The 19,689-nt window shown below is 41.2% G+C and overlaps 1 pseudogene; it reads right to left on the bottom strand.

Annotated features, from left to right (window-relative positions):
• Nucleotides 1-18,134: 18,134 nt before the first annotated feature.
• LOC140526171 (cytochrome c-like) lies at nt 18,135-18,449 on the bottom strand (annotated as a pseudogene).
• Between the last annotated feature and the right edge of the window lie 1,240 nt (nt 18,450-19,689).

Genomic DNA, 19,689 nt, shown 5'->3' with positions numbered 1-19,689 from the left:
CTACGGGTTCCCTTCAGTGGAGGTCTTTAAGCCAAGTTTAGACAGAAGATTCTACTCAGGCAGACTGGAAAGGAGATTCCAGTTTAGATACTGCTTTGACTAGATGGCCTCTGCCTCAGTCTCAGCCTCCCCAGATGAAGGGAATACAGGCATGTGCCACCAAGGCAGGCTTTTTAAACAGTCACGGAGCCCTCTGGCAGTCTGACAAAGCTTGTGGACCCCTTCTCAGAATAGTGTTTTCTAAATTATTGAAGGAAATGCTAAGTTTCAGTAAGATGTTAATGAAATAAATATATAGTGGAATTTTTTTTTCTGTCCAAGTTCACAGATCATCTGAAGTCTATGGATGTTCTACCAGAATCTCAAATGCAACATGTCCACGACAGCATTCATCATCTTTCTCCATCATCCAATTAAAAATAAAAACTCACCATTCCTCCAAATATCTCATTTACTTGTAGATATCACCATCCTTCCAGTCACCCAAGTTTACAACCCTGGGATCATCCTTTACTCTTCTCTCTCCCTCAGAATTACAGATTCTCAGAGTTGGATGGGTCCTCAGAGGCCCTCTTGTCCAACTTGTATATAAAGAAGAATCTCTTCTTCAAAGGTGACCCAATTTGAAGTGTAGTCAGGAGAACCTCAGTTCAAATTCTGACTCAGACACTTATTAGCTGTGTAATCCTTGGAAAATCACTAAACCTCCCTCAGTCTCAGTTTCCTCATCTGTAAAATGAAGAGGTCTCCAAAGGATAGTCTCCAAAGTCCCTTCTAGTTCTAAATCTATGATTCTTCAATATCCTTGATGAATGAAGACCACAGTGGCAACAAAAAAGAAACTCATTTTGTCCTGGGGTAGCCCCGTACACTGTGGGATAGCTCTATTGGTAAGGATGGTTTTCCTAACCTCAGGTTTTTGTGGGGATTTTTTTTTCATTCCACCTACCACAATAGCTTGCCAAGTCTTGTTTCCTCTACCACAACACCTGTCCGTTTCTTCCCACTAGCCTAGCCTAGTTCAAGTACTCATTACCTCTCAAGTGGGCTAGACTAATAATCATTTCCCAGCTTCAAATCTTTCCCTTTTCCAGGCTATCCTTCACACAAGTGCCAAAATTATCCCTTCCTAAGTACAGCCGGTCTTACCAAATTATTTCCCCACTCAAAAAACATGTGAGATGTGAAGCTTTGACAGATCTCCATATACCCCAACACTATTCGTTACTTCTCTTTCTCTCTTCAAGATACCCTGTGTTTACTTACCTGTTATCCATCCAATAGAATAGAAGCTCCTTGGGGAGCAGTGAATCTCATTTTTGTCTTTGCATTTCCCAAGGCCAAAATGCAGCACATAGTAATAAGAACAACCATCATTTTTATAAATGCAGTAACTCATATTTTATCCTTACTACAACTCTGAGTGTTGCTAGTATTATTCCAGTTTTACAGATGAGGAGATTGATATACGAAGGTTGTGACTTTCCCAGGATTACAAAGCTAGTAAGAGTCTGAGACAGGATTTGAACTCCTAACTCCAGGTTCAGTGAACTATCTACTACACCACCTAGACACCTCTAGTGTGAATTTATCAAGTAGATAATTAATATGTTTAATTGAGCAAAGTTGATTCTTTCTGGTCCCGCTGAAATAGAAGCAGCAAGGACCAGAGTCCACCCCCTGTGTCTCAGGTAGGCACCTGTAAGAAGTAAGTTTTGTATATAGACATGGTTCTTCCCTTCTCTGAAGCCCTCCCTTTACCAAGGACCAAGCCCCCCATTTGCCTTACTGCTGTTGCCCATTATACCTTACCCCAAGTCCTTGTGAGCTATGTACCCTGATCATCCCCCACCCCCAGCCCCAACCAGACTCCCATCATCTCCCCCCTCCCCTCCTCCTCAGAACGGCAGCCAGCTGTGCTGCAGACATTCCTGTCCTTCCTCATTGATATTCAGGAATGGAAACCTAGTCCGGCCTCTGGATGCCCAGAGTTTGGGCCCTGCACTCCCCTTCTGGCATTCTGGCACCACAGCTATCCATTGGAGGGCGCTAAGTCACTCTCCCCTAGCCATCTCTTCTGGGCTCCTGGCCATGGTGGAGGGGTGGGGGGTGGGGAGAATACTGACCAACCGAACCATTTGTTTCGTTAGCTGCCTCTGTGGACCTCCATTCCCTTTTCCTTCACAGGACCCTAGGCCCCTTCTTCTGGTGAAAGGACTGAAAGATTGGGCAGTTGACCTTGGAAGAAAAGACACTTTGCCATCTCTCTTGTAGGCAGAGATTCAGCTTGGAGTGTCTGGCAATCTTTAAACTACAAAATGTCCCAGATATTCCAACCTTTCCCTACGTACTTCAGAGTCTCTCAAAGGCCCCCAAATATTGGCTCACCACTTCACGAAGCCCCAACAGAGTATGGGGGAACAGGGGAGAGGATGAGACCAGCAGGATCACAAGGCTAAGAGACCCAGCTTTCCAACCCACTACCAACAGGAGGTTTCCACACAGTTGTTTCCCACACCCCAGCCTCACACCTCTGGGTTTTTGCAGATGTGGCTGTTTTTCTTTGGGGTGTGAAAGAACTGGTCATCAACTTACCTCCCTTTTCCCCCTCTAGTTACCCACTTTAGTTACTTCATCCCTCTCCTCAGATTCCAGGGTTCTGTGAAGACAGGCCCCTGACCCTGTTCTTCTTGGGGTCACAGGGGTTATATAGGAAAAAGATGAGCCAGCCTTGGTCCTCAGAGTGGGAAATTTCTATCCCCAGGAGTCACTGGACAGAGTATCGAGCCCTGGTAAACAGCTCATCGATTGTCCCCAAGCACATTTCTAGAAGCCCTGAGTAGGAGTTCAGCCCTGTTCTTCCACATTTCATCTGGGGACATAGGCGTCAGATAGAATATCTAGATGGAGAAGACATTTTTTCAGAGACCTAGATGGCTTAAACCATGTCTTTTCAGTTCTAAAAGTTTGAATATTTCTGTTTTTCATGGATTTGTAGGGGTTATAAATAGAAGAGGAAAAAATCACTCAAAGGTTCCTCTAATCCAATAAACTTCTTGTGATATTTCTCATGATACCAGAAAGTACTGGTACTTTATACCAGCACAAAGTACTGGCTATTTCATTAAACAACTGAACTGCAATATTTCTAGGTTCTCTTGGTTCTCCTATGTATCTAACTCCTTCTCTGGATCTTCATTCACTCTGAGCATACACTAGGATACACCCCTTAATTATCAGCTGGTTAATTAACTCTTAGAAAGGGTATTTCCTAAGCAGGGATAGCAAGGACAGTTGCTACAGAAACATTCCCCCAAACTGGGAGCACACTTTCCCCTTATGCATACAAGGTCGCTGGGGAGAGCACATATGCCAAAGGGTAAACTTAGATCTTCTGGTTCCTGGAAGTTCCTTTCTTCCTTAATGGAGTGCTCATAAATTTCCACTTTTATGTTGCTCTCTTGGAGAAGCATCATGGGGTTGTGCAGCTATTCTCAAAGTGAAGTCCCCAAAGCCCTTTCAGGGAGTCCATAAGGTCAGAACTATTTTCATGATAATACTAAGGAGCTTTAATTTCTAAAATGGTAAATATTGATAGGTATAATCCAGATTTTTTAAAAAGTCCATTAGACTCTTCAATATTTTTTTTACAAGTTTAAAGGGATCCTGAGATAAAAAAGTTTGAGAACTATTTGTGTGTAGCAGTCCTGAGATCAAGGTGACCAGGGTTCACATATCACCTGAAATACTTAAGAGTTTTGTGACCCTGGACAAGTAAATTAACCTCTCTGTTTTGGTTTTAAATGCCAAACAGAGGGACTTCTATATGACCCTGGAGGTAATAGGGACTCACTGCAACTTAGTCAGATGTGTGGTCTTTCCTCTCTATCACACTGCCTCCTTCCTTTCACAATTTGACTCCAACCTACTATGTACTACTTATTATGAAGACTTACTATGCATTACTCCTCTTCATTACTCCTCTTTGGTCTAGCCAAAATGGCACACTTGCTCTCCTTTGTACCTGGCTTACTCCCTATGCCTGGCATGCACTCCTTCTTCATCAATGCCTCTTAGAATCCCTAGCACCCTTCAAAGCTCAGCTCAAAAGCCACCTTCTAAGTGCAGCCTTTCCTGAATCACCCCCCATCCCAACTGCTAATGGATTTCTCCTCTAAAAGATAATGAATAACCTTGTATTTATTTTGTAGGTACTTGTGCCTATGTTGTCTCTCCCAATAGAATATAGACTTCTTAGAAGCAGAGACTGCTTTATTTCTGTCTTTGTATCCCAAGCACTTAGCACAGTGCCTGGCATAGAGAAGACCTTTAACAAATGCTTGCTGATTGATTGATGGATTAATTCCAGACCGGAGTTTTTCATATAAATCTTCAAGTTTAGGCATTTATCTCCGCATTAATCAGCACTAGGAGGAAACCAGGCAGTAAACACAAACAAATCTCCAGCCTGACCAGCACCCATGCAACGAACCATTGAATCACAGAGCTGAGAAGGATCTTCAAAGTCATCTGGTCAAACAACCTCATTTAACAGATCTGGAAACTAAGGCCCAAAGACATTAAATAATTTATCCAAAGTCATCAGAGTATTAACAGACCCAGACTTCAAACCCAGATCTTCTGTCTTCAGATATACTGTACCATGCCCTCTCTGTCTTCTCCAAATCATAGAATCACAAAATCTCAGAGTTGGAAAGGAGTCAAGAGGTCATCTACTCCAACCCATGCCTGGCAAAAAATCCCTTTTACTCCATATGCCACAAGTGAATGTGTTTTCCATTCAATTTTTCATCTCGCCTGTGCCTGAAAACCTCTAGTGAGTGAGAACTCACTGCCTCCAAAAGCAGCACATTCCCTTCTGGACAGTGGTAATTATTAGGAAGCTTTTTCCTTATTGGAGCCAAACTCTAATTTTCTTTCATTCCTGCCTCCTTACCCCCTCCTCCTGCATTGTTCTTCGTTCTGCCTGCTAAGGACAAAGAGAACAAATCTAACCCCTCTTCCACATGCAATCCCTTCAAAGACATGACAAGCATCATCATGTCCCCACTAAATCTTCTTTTCTTCAATCTAAACATCCCTAGTTTCTTTGACCAATTCTCAAAATATGTGGTGTCTAGTTTCTTTACTCATCATCATATCTACCCTCTTCTGGAAGGAAATAAGCATTGATTAAGTGTCTACTATGCACTCTGCTTAGCAATTTACAAATATCTCATGTGAGTCACACAACATCCCTGGAAGGTAAATGCTATTATTATCATCACTATTACAATTGAGGAAACTGAGGCAGACAGAGAGAGGTTAAGTGATTTACCCAGGATCACACAGCTAGCCAGTTTTGGTATGATTTGAATTCATGTCTTCATGACCCTGGAAGCAGTGTTCCATCCTCTGCCTGGATAAGATATGTGACCCCTCTCTTCAAGGGCTTACCTTCTAATTATTAATATAATAAAACAACTAGCAAAATAACAAATACAGTAATATAATAGCAAATACAGCATCTTAAGGCTTGCAAAATGCTTTACATACAGTAGTGAGTGAATTACTTGGGACAAGCAATAATTTTGATGTGACTTCATTTTGTAGCAGCAGTGATCATGCATGTATGTTTCTAATGACACAAGACTGACTCAGAACATCTAACCGTGATTAGATGAGGTTGGCTTGAGCTGGTTCTTCACCTTAGGTTAATTCTCTGTTAGCTGGATTCCATGTCATGCATGTGTTTATTGCTCTTTTGCTGTGCTCTTAATTCTATTTTAATTTATTTATTATATTTACATATATTATGTATGATATATAAAATTTAATATATTTAAATTCAATTCTAAATTTAAGAATGGATAATGCCCCCAAGAAACATGTATAGTGTCTCTCTCTTAAGGAGCACACTTCATTGACTATTAGAGGTATTTCAGTGACTATGTTGGGAAGTCAAGCATTTTGAGGATCATTCAGGCCCACAATAAAACAGGATTATTAATAAAACAGTTAGACTGAAGCACAAAAGAAAGCATAGTCACAAACAAAAAACAATGTCAAGAATTGAAAAATTATTGCTACAAAACAACCAATTAAATCTGCAGAAAATTAATGTAATCTGAATCCAAAGGCCCAATGGCCTGGGACCTTCTTCTCATTGTTGGAAATCAATGCCTCTCAACTGATTGAAGGCCAGAACATAGTTGGCAAGAACAGGAAAAAGGAGAGGTTCATACTTTTCAGAACTTCTTCAAGTTTCTTCAGGAATAGCAGTCTCTGGATGTGTTTCCAGATTTCAGTTTGGAGAGAGAAGATGATGCCAACCCCACCTCAGGTTGCTGAAGGGGGAATTTTGCCATGTTGAAATAGACAATCCCAGAGAAAACTAGAAAGACCTCTATGAGTAAATGCAGGCTGAAATGAGTAGAATTAGGAGAACAGTTTGTACACTGACAACATTATAAGGAAAAAACAACTTTGAAAGACCTTAAAAGTTCCAAAGAACCAAAGATGAAGCATACTATTTGTCTCCTACCAGAGAGATGATATATATTTGTTATGAAATGTTTAAATTTTTTTATTGTTCAGTAGGAAAAAGATAAGAGAAAATATTTGTTAATTGTTAACATTGCTTTTAAAAATTTGTTAATCAGAAAAAAAACTGAAGAAAACCTATGACCTATAATCAAAATTAGTCTTGGAAAAATTGACTTCATTAAAGCATATTTAATATTTAATGTGATAAAAAGTAGTTTCATGATGAAAATTTAAGAACGTGTCAAAATGTTATAAACTCAATGCCAAATTCAGTAAAGCAAGTGATTTTGGCAAAAGAGGACATATTGCATAGTAAACACACTCGAAAGCTGTAAAAAGTTACAGGGTTTATCACTTAAGTCAATACATTTAATTATTTTTTGTCCCACCTAATTTTGCCCACCATCTCTATATTTCATTTAAGTCTCACAACAAGACTACGAGGTAGGTACTGGAGGTCTTACTTTCCTCATTTTACATATGAGGAAGTTGAGGCTAGCCAAAATTAAGTGATTTGCTTATAGTCACAAGAGCTAGTAAATGTCAGAGGTTTGATTTTAACTGAGTTCTTCCTGACTCTAGTACCCACTCTCAATCACTTGCACCCTTAATACAAAGTCAATGTGATTGAGTATTTATACGCCTTTCTGTAGGGGAGTAGTAAAGAGAATGATCTATTTGGAACTGAGAGGTCACATTGTCTATGTGAATTTATTCCTGACCTTGTTTCTTTGCCCACCTATCTCATCCCTAGCTTGAGGTCCAGCCCCGAGTCTCTGCTGCCTGACCCTGAGTTTCTACAACTTAACATCCCTGAGTCCAAGAGAAGAAAAAAATTTCCCTTGAGCCCCATGTACCAGAACATGCTTTAGGAACACAAATGCTTTCCAAAATGAGAAAATAAACTTGGGGTTTCCCCTCCCCCTTGGGGCCTGGGGGACCAGAGTCAGGTGAAAAGTTAGTGCCAAGTAAGAAGCAGGTCTTAAAGGAGGGGGCAGGGGAAATCCTGATGTAGAAACAGGTGTTCCGGATATATCTTCCCCACCTTCCCCCGCCTATCCAAACGAATCCACATGCGAGGAGTCCAGGCTCGTTAAGCATTCCTTCTCCTGCCTGTGTGACTCTCCCCTCCCACAGCTTTCAGCACGGGCACACTCCATCCACACACAACATAACTTACATTCCATGCCCGACCACAAACACATTCTCCTCAGCGTCCCCTGTGCCCACAAGCACAGAAAGCAGATAGAGCATTAGGCAGCACTTAGACTGGCTATTTCTTGGACGGGGAGGCTGGAGGGGGACAGAGAGAGGGAGTTGTGATCTGGGGAACCCAACCGGCCCCTTTTTTTTACATCCTCCCTTCTATTCTCCACCATAGGGGAGATCTTTGAGGCAAACTAGAAGCGAAGATGGATTAGATGCAGATTTTGCACTATCCTCAGTGGTTCTAACCTATCCCAGGAGGATAATTATGAACAGATCCAAAGGATGCAGGTGGAACTTCTCCCCCACCTCTCCACCCTGCCCTAGGCCAGCCCCCTCTCCCTGTCAGGTTTCTTCCCCAAAACCTAATTCCCTTCTCTGACCTTTCTCATGCCCCCATCTAAGTCAGAACCAGAAATATCTATGGACCTATACACAGAGGGCACAATGTCACAACAGGGCAAGGGAACCCCTTTTGCAATGGCCCCCTATGGTATCTAAGACAGACCAGTCAATCAGCAAGCATTTCTTAAGTGCCTACTATGTGACATGTACTGTACTAGATACTAGAAGTGCAAGGACAAAGGAGACAATCTCTACTCACAAGGAGTTTATATTCCTTTTTAAACTTCTTTGTTAGATATTAAAAGATCTTCAAAGTCTGATTTCAAGCTATGCCTCCAGACTCATTGCCCATCACTCCCATTCACACAGCGCAAGTTCCAGGCACACTAGCCTTCTCATTGTTCCCCACATCGATATTCCATCTCCAGCCTGTGCACCTTTATATAAGCTGTACCCCCTACCGAGTGTGAACTACCTCTTTACTGTCTCCCTGGCTTTCTTCAAATTTCAGTTCAGGTACTCCTCCTACAGAAAGCCTCTTCTGATGCCCACCTTCAAATCACTTGTAATTTGTCTGGTTTATCCATCTAACATGGAGGTACCTCCTACCTTCCGGGTGAACGGAGCCTCTTCTGATTGGCTGCATAACCAGGACAGGTTACCTCTTTAAAACTGGCCAGACAGAAACTGCTCATCTCTTTCTGGCTCATGCTCTTCTTTCCTGCCCATTCTCTCTTTCCTGCTGTGTCCAAAGATGAAGATCCCAGTTTACTCAGCACCAGGTTCCCGGAACAGAACCAGACTGGGAGGGAAGAAAAGACTACCTGCTCTGTCTTTTATCCTGGTCTTGAGAAATGGGCTTGGGGGGTGTTTGTGCTTATTCTGTGTCTTTTGAATATTAACTAATTCATTTATTTTTAGCTTTCAATATTCACTTCCATAAGATTTTGCGTTCCAAATTTTCTCCCCCTCCCTCCCCTTCTCCCACCCCAAGACAGCATGTAACCTGTGTCTCTTATCCTCCATTTCTAGGTGCTGACAGTAATTCCAAGTTCAAAGTATGGAGACCTCGGAGCCGGGATTGTATGTGGGGTATTTTGGCCAGTCACCCCAGCAGAGAAGCTCAGAGATGCCAGGGTGCCTAGGACTCAAGCTCAAGAGGGCACTTGGAATTTGGGATTGTGTGCTCTGTAGGCACTGAGCTAAACTGTGGACCCAGTCTCCTTCTCTTCCCCAGAGACTGAGGTAGTATGAGGAGGGAGGAGATTATGCCTCCCAGTTGTTTTAGAGCATGTCTGTATATTTGTTATTGTAACCTTGAAATGAATAGTACTTTATAAAAGCTAATCTGACTGTAAATGGCTAAATGGAACTGGAGTGAGGTGGCCTGTCTCTACACTTGGGGAAGCAACATCGGTAGGAACTGGAGAGCCTACATACTGCCAAACCTTTAAGGGCACCTGAGAACCCTGGGGGAGGGGTGAGATATAGACTACCTGGCCTTCCAGGCAGTGAGGGCCAGGGAACAGGGTTACACTTTGTACCCATTTTATATTCATGCATCTGTATCAAGGTGTGGACAAACTAATGAAGGCCCAGTCCTGAGAGCATGTTCCAATTTTCTCTTTCATGTGGGTTATACAAAACATTCACAGACATTCTGTGCCTGGTTCCAATCCAATACGTGGAGGTTTGGTGAGTCTACTTCTAGCCATGAGTGTCTGAGGGGCTAGTACCACATGGTGACACAAGTCTTCTGATTGGCTGGGGAACTGGAAGGATTGATGACTAATGAGCTGCTCTGCCAGCACTGAATGTGCATAGAGAAGGAGAGAGGATCTGACCCCCTGTCAGCCTTCTGGGCTCTCTTACTTCCCGGTAATGAATGAAGCAGACCAACAATGAGGTGCTGGGTAGGAAACTGGTGGCAAGCTGCATTCCCTTCCAGACTACCATGTGTCCATGAAGGCCTCTGCTTATTCTATTCTGATCTTATTCGAATGAAAATTCTGAAAGAGGAGCACCCAGGCAGCTGAAAGAGCCATCAGAGCTCCTCCTGGCACCTGGAGTCAGCAGCAGTCAAGTTCATCATAAGTAGTAGCAATGGCAGACGATAGAGGAAGTGCCTGCCAATGGCTACAGAACAATCCCCCTCAAGGACCTCAGGCAGCTTCAGAAACCATGATATCTTGCAATGGAGACAAATGCCAGCTAAAGGCTTCAGGAAGGCACAGCTCATTAGAGTGAAAAAGAGAGAAACGCCTAAAGGGAACTTCAGGAGGACTCCATAAAGGGGTGAGTTGGGAGAGATTCCCAGGGCCAAGTCTTGAGGATCCTCTCAGTGGTATGTGTTCTGCATGGTGGGAGCCGACTACTTCTGTGCTTTTAAGTGCTCTCTCCCTAGGGACCTTGTGTATGCTAGGGGGAGTGCATCCTCATGTTGAAGTGATTGTTTTTGTAACTGGTCTTGCTATACTTTCTCAGTAAATCTTTTTGTAAAAGTTAAAAGAGTTCTACTGAAGGATTGATAACGAGGAGCACATTTGTTGGGGGCTCATGAGCAACAATACGAGAAACCTCCAACCTCTTCAGGGTTTCTCAATAAATCCCTCAGAAGAGCAGTAGTTTAGTTACCTTCTGGTGATCCAGCTTACCAGTGTAATTGGCAATAGGTAAGATCCTGTGACATAATAAGACCTTGATACATGTCGGTTGTTCTAGATTTCCCAATGTCCAACAATGTCTTTCTCTGTCTAATGTATAACTTTTTTTTTTGGTTCAGACTAGTGATTTCATTGGCATAGGGAACTCCTGGAGTGGAAATCCTCTCTATCAATTCAGATAGGTGGGCAATCATTCTACAATATGTTATCTTCAATGAGTTGAAAGAGGTTCTGAGAAATGAACCAGCTTGCCCAGGTTAAAATAGCCAGTATGTGTTAAAGATACTACATGAACTCGGTTCTTCTTGAACATGACTCTGGTTCTCTCTATTCTTTATACCACCCTGTCTCTAAATCTAGTGTAGAAACAGAATGGCAGAACTGGAAGAACTCCGAGAAAACAGTTTGCTCAACCTCTTCATTTTACAGAAAAGGAAACTGAGATCCCTAGTGGTGAGGTAACTTTCCCAAGATCACAGAGCTAGCTGGTGGCAGAACTGGGACTAGAAACCATTTCTCGACTCTCAGTCCACTATTTATTCTACTACAAAACAAATTCTCTGGCTCCAATCTAACAATTGTGTTTTCCAAGTTTGTCAACCATTCCCATCCCCAACAAATATGCATGCATGGTGTATATGCACATACATACATTTCTCATGGTATTCTGAAGTATCTTATTGGTATTTGTTACAGTAACTCTTCTTCCTGTAATAATTCTGTGTCATAGCAATTTTGATACCTATTTCATTAAACAAATACTGATCAAGTATTTACAATTTGCAAGCCTTCCAAGAGGTACTAGATACTCTGGGATTTTTTTTCTTTTGTCCAGACCTGTAATTTTAGTGATGTGGGAAAGGAAACTTTCAGATTAGTACCTACTCTGCAACTTGTAAACTTAAAAGTTACCTGGGACAACATGCCCAGAGTCAGTCACATAGCTAATATGGAGACAAGGCTTGAAGGCAGGTCTAGCTAAGGATTTCTCTACAGCATCAAGTTGGCTCTCTCTATGGAGAATAAGAAGATAATGGTGGTTGCTCTCATAGACCACAAGCTACATGCCAAAATAATATTTCTGATACACATGTCTGAATGTGCCACTTCCTAACTCAGGAACTCTTTCGAGCCCACAGAAACACTGAAAATGCCTTAACATGGAATTTAAGGCCTTCCACAAGCTGCATTCAACCTATTTTGCCAGTCTTATTTTATACCAGAGCCCAGCCTAGCTGCCACTTCCTGCAACCTCCTTCTGTTCCCCCAGCTAAAGTGATTTCTACCTTCCCACCCTTATTTTAGACAATCCCATTGTACACACTCTACGTTGCTCCCAAAACAGACTCTTGGTCATTTCCTAAGGTTTGTCCTATCTTCTCTCTCTTCATTACCTGGTATACATTCACTCCTTCAGGATCCAAACTAGGTATCCCTTCCTCCATATAACGTCAATATCCCCAACTTAAGTCATTTTTCCCTTCTCAAGTTTTCTTTAAACACTTGGTCTTTTCCCCTTTGGGGTAATCACATTATGGCTCATTTCGTATTTATTCCTTGATAAAACATATGCTTAGGCCACTTGAGTGAAAAAAGCTCCTACTTCATGTTCTATGGTTTTTGCCCACAGGACTTTGCACACAGTAAGTGCTTCATAAATGCTTGTTTAACTGACAGTTGAATTGCATTTAGCATAATGCAAGTAGCACTGGCTTTAGAACCAGAAAACTTGGGCTGGAATCCTGTTTCTCAGCTGTGTGACTTTGAGTAAGTCACTTCCCATCTCTGGGGTCCTATTTCCTCAGCTATAAAATCAGCAGCTGGATTAGTGGAGTACTAAATTCCACTCCTGCTCCACTTCCTATGACCCTATGCTGGTTACAAAGTGAACAAATAATTAACTTTTTCATCAGGCAACTTTATCTGAGCCTTTGTCTATCCAGATCTGGTTAGAATCATTTACCAAAGGACTGAAAAGCATGGCATCTAGATACCTCCCAGAGTTGTTGTGAGGATCCAGTGAGGTAATATTTGTAAACCACTGAGCACAGAGCCTGGCACACAGTATACATTTAGTGAATGCTAGTTTTCTTTCTTCCTTTCACATATGGAAATTGAGAACTCACAAGTATTAACACATGGCCGAGTCCCCAGTACTCTGCATGTGTAAATCAAGTGTGATCTTTGGGGCTTTCCAGAAATCACTCCGACTCACTCTCCAGTCATTTTTATCTCGTTACATTATAAGCTCTTTGAGGACAAGGGCTGTTTTACCTTTCTTTGTATCCCCTGGGATATGTACAGAGCCTGGTAAGGAAAAGGTGCTTAATAAATGCTTACTGACTTGTTGGGGTCCCCTAGACCATTTACAGGAACCCCTAACCCTGACCCAAGGCTCTTGACTGGCAAGAGGCCTTGATCTCGTGAGTAATGAAATGGGGCGGGAGACAAAGGTGGTGAAGACTCCGTTTATTTCATCTAAATCACATGCATATATAGTCTTAACTACGTACATTGAACCTATCACCTATCACCTTTCACATTGAACCTATCACCTATCACCTTTCCTTATATGGGTATCTTCTCCACTGGACATCCGGAGCCAGGACAAAGAACTGCCATGTTGCAAACAAAGATGAGACCCTTCCCCCTGAAATCCATCTAGTTCCACCCCTACTGACAAGCCCCTAGGTTATCTAGGCAGGCTCTCAGTGTGGCGTCCTGAAATGGATAGGGGTTGGCTCTAACTCGTCCCGTTACACTGACTTGATTCTGGTCCAGGGTTTCCTCTCATAATCTCAGAAACTTGTTCATTTTGTCCTCCTGGGAACATAAGAATATCTTTATATCTATAGATGTGGGTAAAAAAAAGGTCCCCAAGCAAGCATTCCAGTTAGCCATATCACACACATATACACACACGTATATGTGCTTATGTATGTGTATATGTACATACATGCATATGTGTGTGTGAAATAAATGTCTTTATACACACATCTCATACAAAATAAATTTATCTTATAATGGAGATATATGTATATACATAAATATGCGTGTGAAATAATTAATTATTAATGCACACACACTTAGATCTATATATGAGATGAAGGTATTTTATGAAATATACATATCTATGTATGTGCAAGTATATTCATATATTTGTATAGGGGCAGCAATGTGACATAGTGAATAGCCTGCCATCTTGGAGTCAGGAAGACTCATCTTCATGAGTTCAAATCTGATCTCAGATACACACTAGCTATATGACCACAGGCAAGTCACTTAAACCTGCTAGCCTCAGTTTCCTCATCCACAAAATGAGCTGGAAAAGAAATGACAAACCACTCCAGTATCTTTGCCAAGAAAACCTAAATGGGGTCACAAAGAATCAGACACAACTGTAACAAACGAAAAATGTATTTGTGTATATGAAATAAAGGTATCTTGTAACAGATACATATGTATGGGTATATACAAATATACATACATTTGTCTTTGTGAAAAAAGGTGTCTTATAAATGGGATGTCTTGTAACTGAGACATTTATATATAGATCTATATGCATGCATGTGTATACATATGAAATAAAGGTAACTTATAATAGAGATATACTCTGTGTGTATGTATAGATATAACTATAGATATATATCATATGTGTGTGTTTATACTGCTCTCTATTTTAAGCCTGAATTCAAGGGTGTGACTTAGACCTGCGATGGCCATAGCTCAGACAGTTAACCTTAATAAGGATGGATCTTCCACAGGGAGATGTCTTCAAAAGCAGAACAAAAGCCTCATCCTTTAATCACGACAGGTTTAACAGTCTACTCTGCTCCAGGAATTCTCAAAATATGGTCCAAGTACACTAGAGATCCCTGAAGTCCTTTCAGGGGGTCTATAAGGTTAGGACTATTCACATAATAAGGCTGAAATGTTTCCATTTCTAATATAGCAAATAACTATAGATATAACCCACATAACCAAAAGCTCCTTGGAGGGGGTCCTGAGACCAAAAAGTTTGAGATCTGCTTTATCTCATCAAGGAGATGTTATCTGTCATTCTAGTGGTAATGTCTACACCTTGAATAGGAAAATTCCTCTGACTGCTTTTGGTCACACCCTGCACAAAAGGATAAATTGAAACAGATCACTGCAAAAGGTAAAAATAGTTCAAAAAAAATCAAAATGAACAGTTTGCCTTTGAAGCCAGCTACCACCAGTTTAAAATAATTGAATATAAAACTCTATTTTGTCCCTAAGCAAAAAAAATCCAAAAGTATCAAATATGTTTAAAATGCCAGCCAGTCACAGGCCTGTGAAGGGAAAAAAGAGACATTTTCCTTTAACAGGACTTCTGGCAACCCAAAATTTGCAGCTACCTAGGACATCTAGAAAATTTGTGAGGGTCTTATGACGAGAACCCAAGGTAGGAAAGATGTTCAAGGCTATTCCCAAGTCTTCCTTAGAGATTCCCTCCCTTCCCCCTCCAAGGCCATTGGGGACTTGGAAAATAGAGCTCAGGCTCTCTTGGGAGGAGGTGGAAATTTGGTTGGGAAAATAAATCATTCTTGCTGAGTGCCTGATCTTTTCCTAGCCCTAAAATAAGTATGGGAAAAGGACAAAGTAGCCTCACCCCAGTTTTTTTCTCCTTGGCAGAAAGTCCTCATGAGCAATGACTTACCCAGAGCTATAGAATGTGGTATCCATTGCCAGGCAGGAATTAAGCATTATGCCTGTTATCCAATAATTTGGTACCAAGACACGGATGATTCCTCCTCCAAATTCCTTTCATTATTCAGTCATTTCAATCATGTCTGACTCCTTATACTTCCATTTAACGAAGATACTGCAGTGGTTTGCCATTTCCTTCTCCAGCTCTTTTTATAGATGAGGAAACTGAGGCAAACAGGGTCAAGTGAATTGCCCAGGGTCACACAGTTACTATTTGGGGCTGTATTTGAACTTGTGAAGATGAATTTTCCTGACTCCAGACTTGGAACTCTATCCATTGTGACACCTAGCTTCCCCCAAACCACAGCACTGTATTTCGAGCCAGGAGTTCTGGGTTATGCATCAGATATTTAAGAGCTATATGACCTTGAGCAAGTCACTGGAGTCCACCAGCAACTTCAGTTTCCTCATCTCAAACATGGGAACAATAATATTCATACCATCTACTTTACAAGGTTATCACTGAGAAAATAATTTGAATCCTTTAAGGTATCACATAAACTAGTGAATAACCTGCCATCTTGGAGTCAGGAAGACTCATCTTCATGAGTTCAAATCTGATCTCAGATATTTACTAGACCATGGGCAAGTCATTTAGCAAATCATTGTTAGTACTGCTTTTCCTCTCCCCCCTAACACTTTCCAGTGCCTGCCTACCATAACCAAAATGAAAATCGGAGAACCTCACAGAAGGAAGGAACTTCAGAGTCCATCTTGTCCAACCTGTGTCTGAATTCATTCTGTACCATGCCCAAAACATAGTCATCCAGTTTTTTAGGCTTCCAGTAAGGGGAGACTCGTTACCTCCCAGCAGTGCATTCCTGTTTGGGATAGCTTAAATCGTTATTTAGCTTTTTTCTTACCCAAAAATCTAAATTTTCCCCTTTATGACTTCCACCATACTTCTGCCCGTTGAGCCATGTAGAATGTCTTCATCCTGACAGTCTCTTCAAATATTTGAAGGCTTCTATCATACGCACCTTAACTCTTCTCTAAACTAATCACCCCCAGTTCCTTCAACTCCTTTAATATAGCACAAACTCAAGTCCCTTCATCATCCTATTCCAGCCAGTCTCCTCCAACAGATTGCCCCTTGTATCATCCCCACTCATCTTCAATCTTTCCCTATCTACTGGCTTCTTCTCTACTGACTACAAATATGCCTATGCCTTCACCATTCTCAAAAAACTTTCATTTGCTCCATCCATCCTTGATAACTATCATCGAATGTCTCTCCTCTCTTCTTTGAGAAGGTCACCTACAATCAATGCCTCCACATCCTCTAATTTCACTCTCTGCTTAATTCTCTAGAGTTTGGCTTCTCACCCCATTACTCATCTGAAACTGCTCTCTTCAAAGCTACTAATGATCTCTCCATTGTCCAATCTCATGACCTTTTCTCAGTCCTCATCCTTCTTGACCTTTCTGCAGCCTTTGACATGAAGGTGTGTTGATCACTCTCCTACTGATACTCCTCTCTCTAGGTCTTCATGACAACACTCTCTCTCAATGGTCCACTACTTCTTCTTGGTCTCCTTTGCTGGATCTTTTTTTTTAATATATGCAGAAAAGTGTTTAATTGTTGAATTAAGTCTTACTATCACATCATTACACATTACACATCACATCACTGAGTACATCTGGTAACGATGTGATCATTTGACAATACGGCAATAACACCACTATTCACTTATATGTCTGCAAACTTTTTAATTCAATAGATTTAAAAGTCAATCATAAGGCACAACTTAAGACAGTGTTTAAAAACTCAACAGCAGGCCCTATCTCCAGCTGAATTCATCACTGTACCTTAACAGTCCAGGCATACTTGGGCATTTTATATTTGAAGATCACTCATACTATCAAACGTAATGTAATGGTCTTCACTCAGAATTAATATACTATAAAACACAATGAAATGCCTTTGAACAGTTACAATTTAATCAAATCATTGCAGTTAGGCTGGTTACCACACAGAACATTAGGGAACTGAAGTTGGAAATGCCTGTGCTTGTTTCAATTCAGGGACTTGCTTCAAACTTAAGCCTTTGAATAGGCTGAGGGCACAACAAAGACAAATTTCTTTGTCCCCTAAAACATACCATGGGTAAAAGTCTTCTGAAGCTATTAGGTAGGTTTTTCCCACTATTTAATTTTTGAAAATCTCCCAAAATAGAAGCAGAGAGACTGCCATTAATTTAAAACAAAAAGGGCAGATTTGACCAACTCAATCAAATGCCAAGCCTAATCAAATCTTTCAAAAGAAACAAAAGTGTGATAGCTTGGTTGTGGATGGAATTAGGACCTAAACACAGAAAACATAATCATACTCGTTTAAACATAAACCTAGCTAATTTACATAATTCCTTTATTAGGACTGCTGAGCAAAATTTTTTAAACAACCATACATGATCAAAGTTCTCTAGTTGATGAAACCTTTCTAAAAGGAAGGGAAGGAAGGGAAGGAAGGGAAGGGAAGGGAAGGGGGAGGGGAGGGGAGGAGAGGGGAGGGGAAGGGAGGGGAAGGGAGGAGAGGAGAGGAAAAAGGAAAGAAAAGAGAAGGGAAGGGAAGGAAAGGAAAAAGGAAAGGAAAGAAAACTTCATGGAACATCTTTTTGTAATAAATCAGGCAGCAGACAACTATTATTTATTGGTGGCATTTTTTAGATTTGCTATCATCTGCCCTTTCTACCTTCTTAATGCCCCAAAGATGATTTTTGTTTCAGATATATGCTTCTTGATGTTTTCCAAGCATTCCATCAAAATGTATCCTCTCCGCAGACGACACCTTTGTTTTTGTTGGCATCTGTATAAAAAAAGAATCCTGGAGTCTGACCAGTCTTCCAGCCACAGTCCACTCAGATTAATTTCAGTCTTGTATTTGCCTTCCTTTTCAACTGTGTGGCACTACATACACTTCTGAACAAAAATGTTCTTGCCTTTCTCATCATCACCCATTGTGAATTCTGCTCCACCCCAATACACACACATGCTCACCCAGCCTCAAGCTGCCATCCTGACTCCTGTTTCCTTTCTCCTTTGCTAGATATTCATCCGGGTCATGCCTGCTAACTGTGGGTGTCCCATAGGTCTCTTTTCTAGGCCCTCTTTTTTTCTCCCTCTATACTATTTCATTTGATGATTACATGAGCTTCCATGGATTCAATGATCATTTCTGAAGTTTCTCATGTCTGCTTATTCAATTCTAACCTCTCCGCTGATCTCCATTCTCACATCTCCAACTGCCAGTAGGACATCTCAAATTGGATGTTCCATTCAACATATACAAAACTAAACCTTCTATCTTTCCCCCCAAACCCTCTGTTTTCCTAACTTCCCTATTACTATTGAGGGTACCACCAACCTGTCAGTCACCCAGGCTCAAGACCTGCATGTCATCTGCAAAACTCCTCTATTCCTCACTCTCACCACCACCACCCTCTCCCCATAGCTCAAGTCCGATCACTTCTAACTTCATAACATCTTTTATATATGACTTCTTTCTCTTGGCACTACCACCACCTTAGTATAGGCCCCTATCATCTCCTTCTTGGACTATTATAATAATTTGCAAGTTGATCTGCCTATCACACATACATCTCCCCACTCCAGTCTATCCTTTACTCAGCTGTCAAAGTGATCTTTTTAAAGCACAGGTCTGGCCATGCCATACACACACACACACACACACACACACACACACACACACACACCCTCACTCAATAAACTCCAGCGGATACCTATCACTTCCAGGATCACATATAAAATCCTTTGGCATTCAAAGTCTTTCATAACTTGTCCCCCTCAATCTTTACAGTCTTCTTACACTTTACTTGCACTGTCTCTCCTCCATCCCCCCAGCACTCTTCATATTGTAAGACTAGTCTCTTTGATGTTCCTTCAATACGACACTCATCTTCTGCCTGGGCATTTAAAAAAAAAATTTAACGTTCTTTTATTAAAATTGTGAGTTCCAAATTCTCTCCCTTCCTCCTTACCCCTAATTGAAAAGGCAAGCAATTTGATATAGGTTATACATGTGCACTCATGCAAAATATATTTCCATATTAGTCAAGTTGTGAAAGAAAACAAATAAAAAAATCTAAGAAAATAAAGTTTAAGAAAGTATGCTTCAATCTGCATTCAGACTCCTTTCTCGGAAGATGGAGAACATTCTTCATCATCAATCCTTCATAAT

This window comes from Notamacropus eugenii, chromosome 1 (assembly GCF_028372415.1).
Source record: "Notamacropus eugenii isolate mMacEug1 chromosome 1, mMacEug1.pri_v2, whole genome shotgun sequence".
Lineage (NCBI taxonomy): Eukaryota > Metazoa > Chordata > Mammalia > Diprotodontia > Macropodidae > Notamacropus > Notamacropus eugenii.
This window is presented reverse-complemented; position numbering and strand designations above follow the sequence as displayed.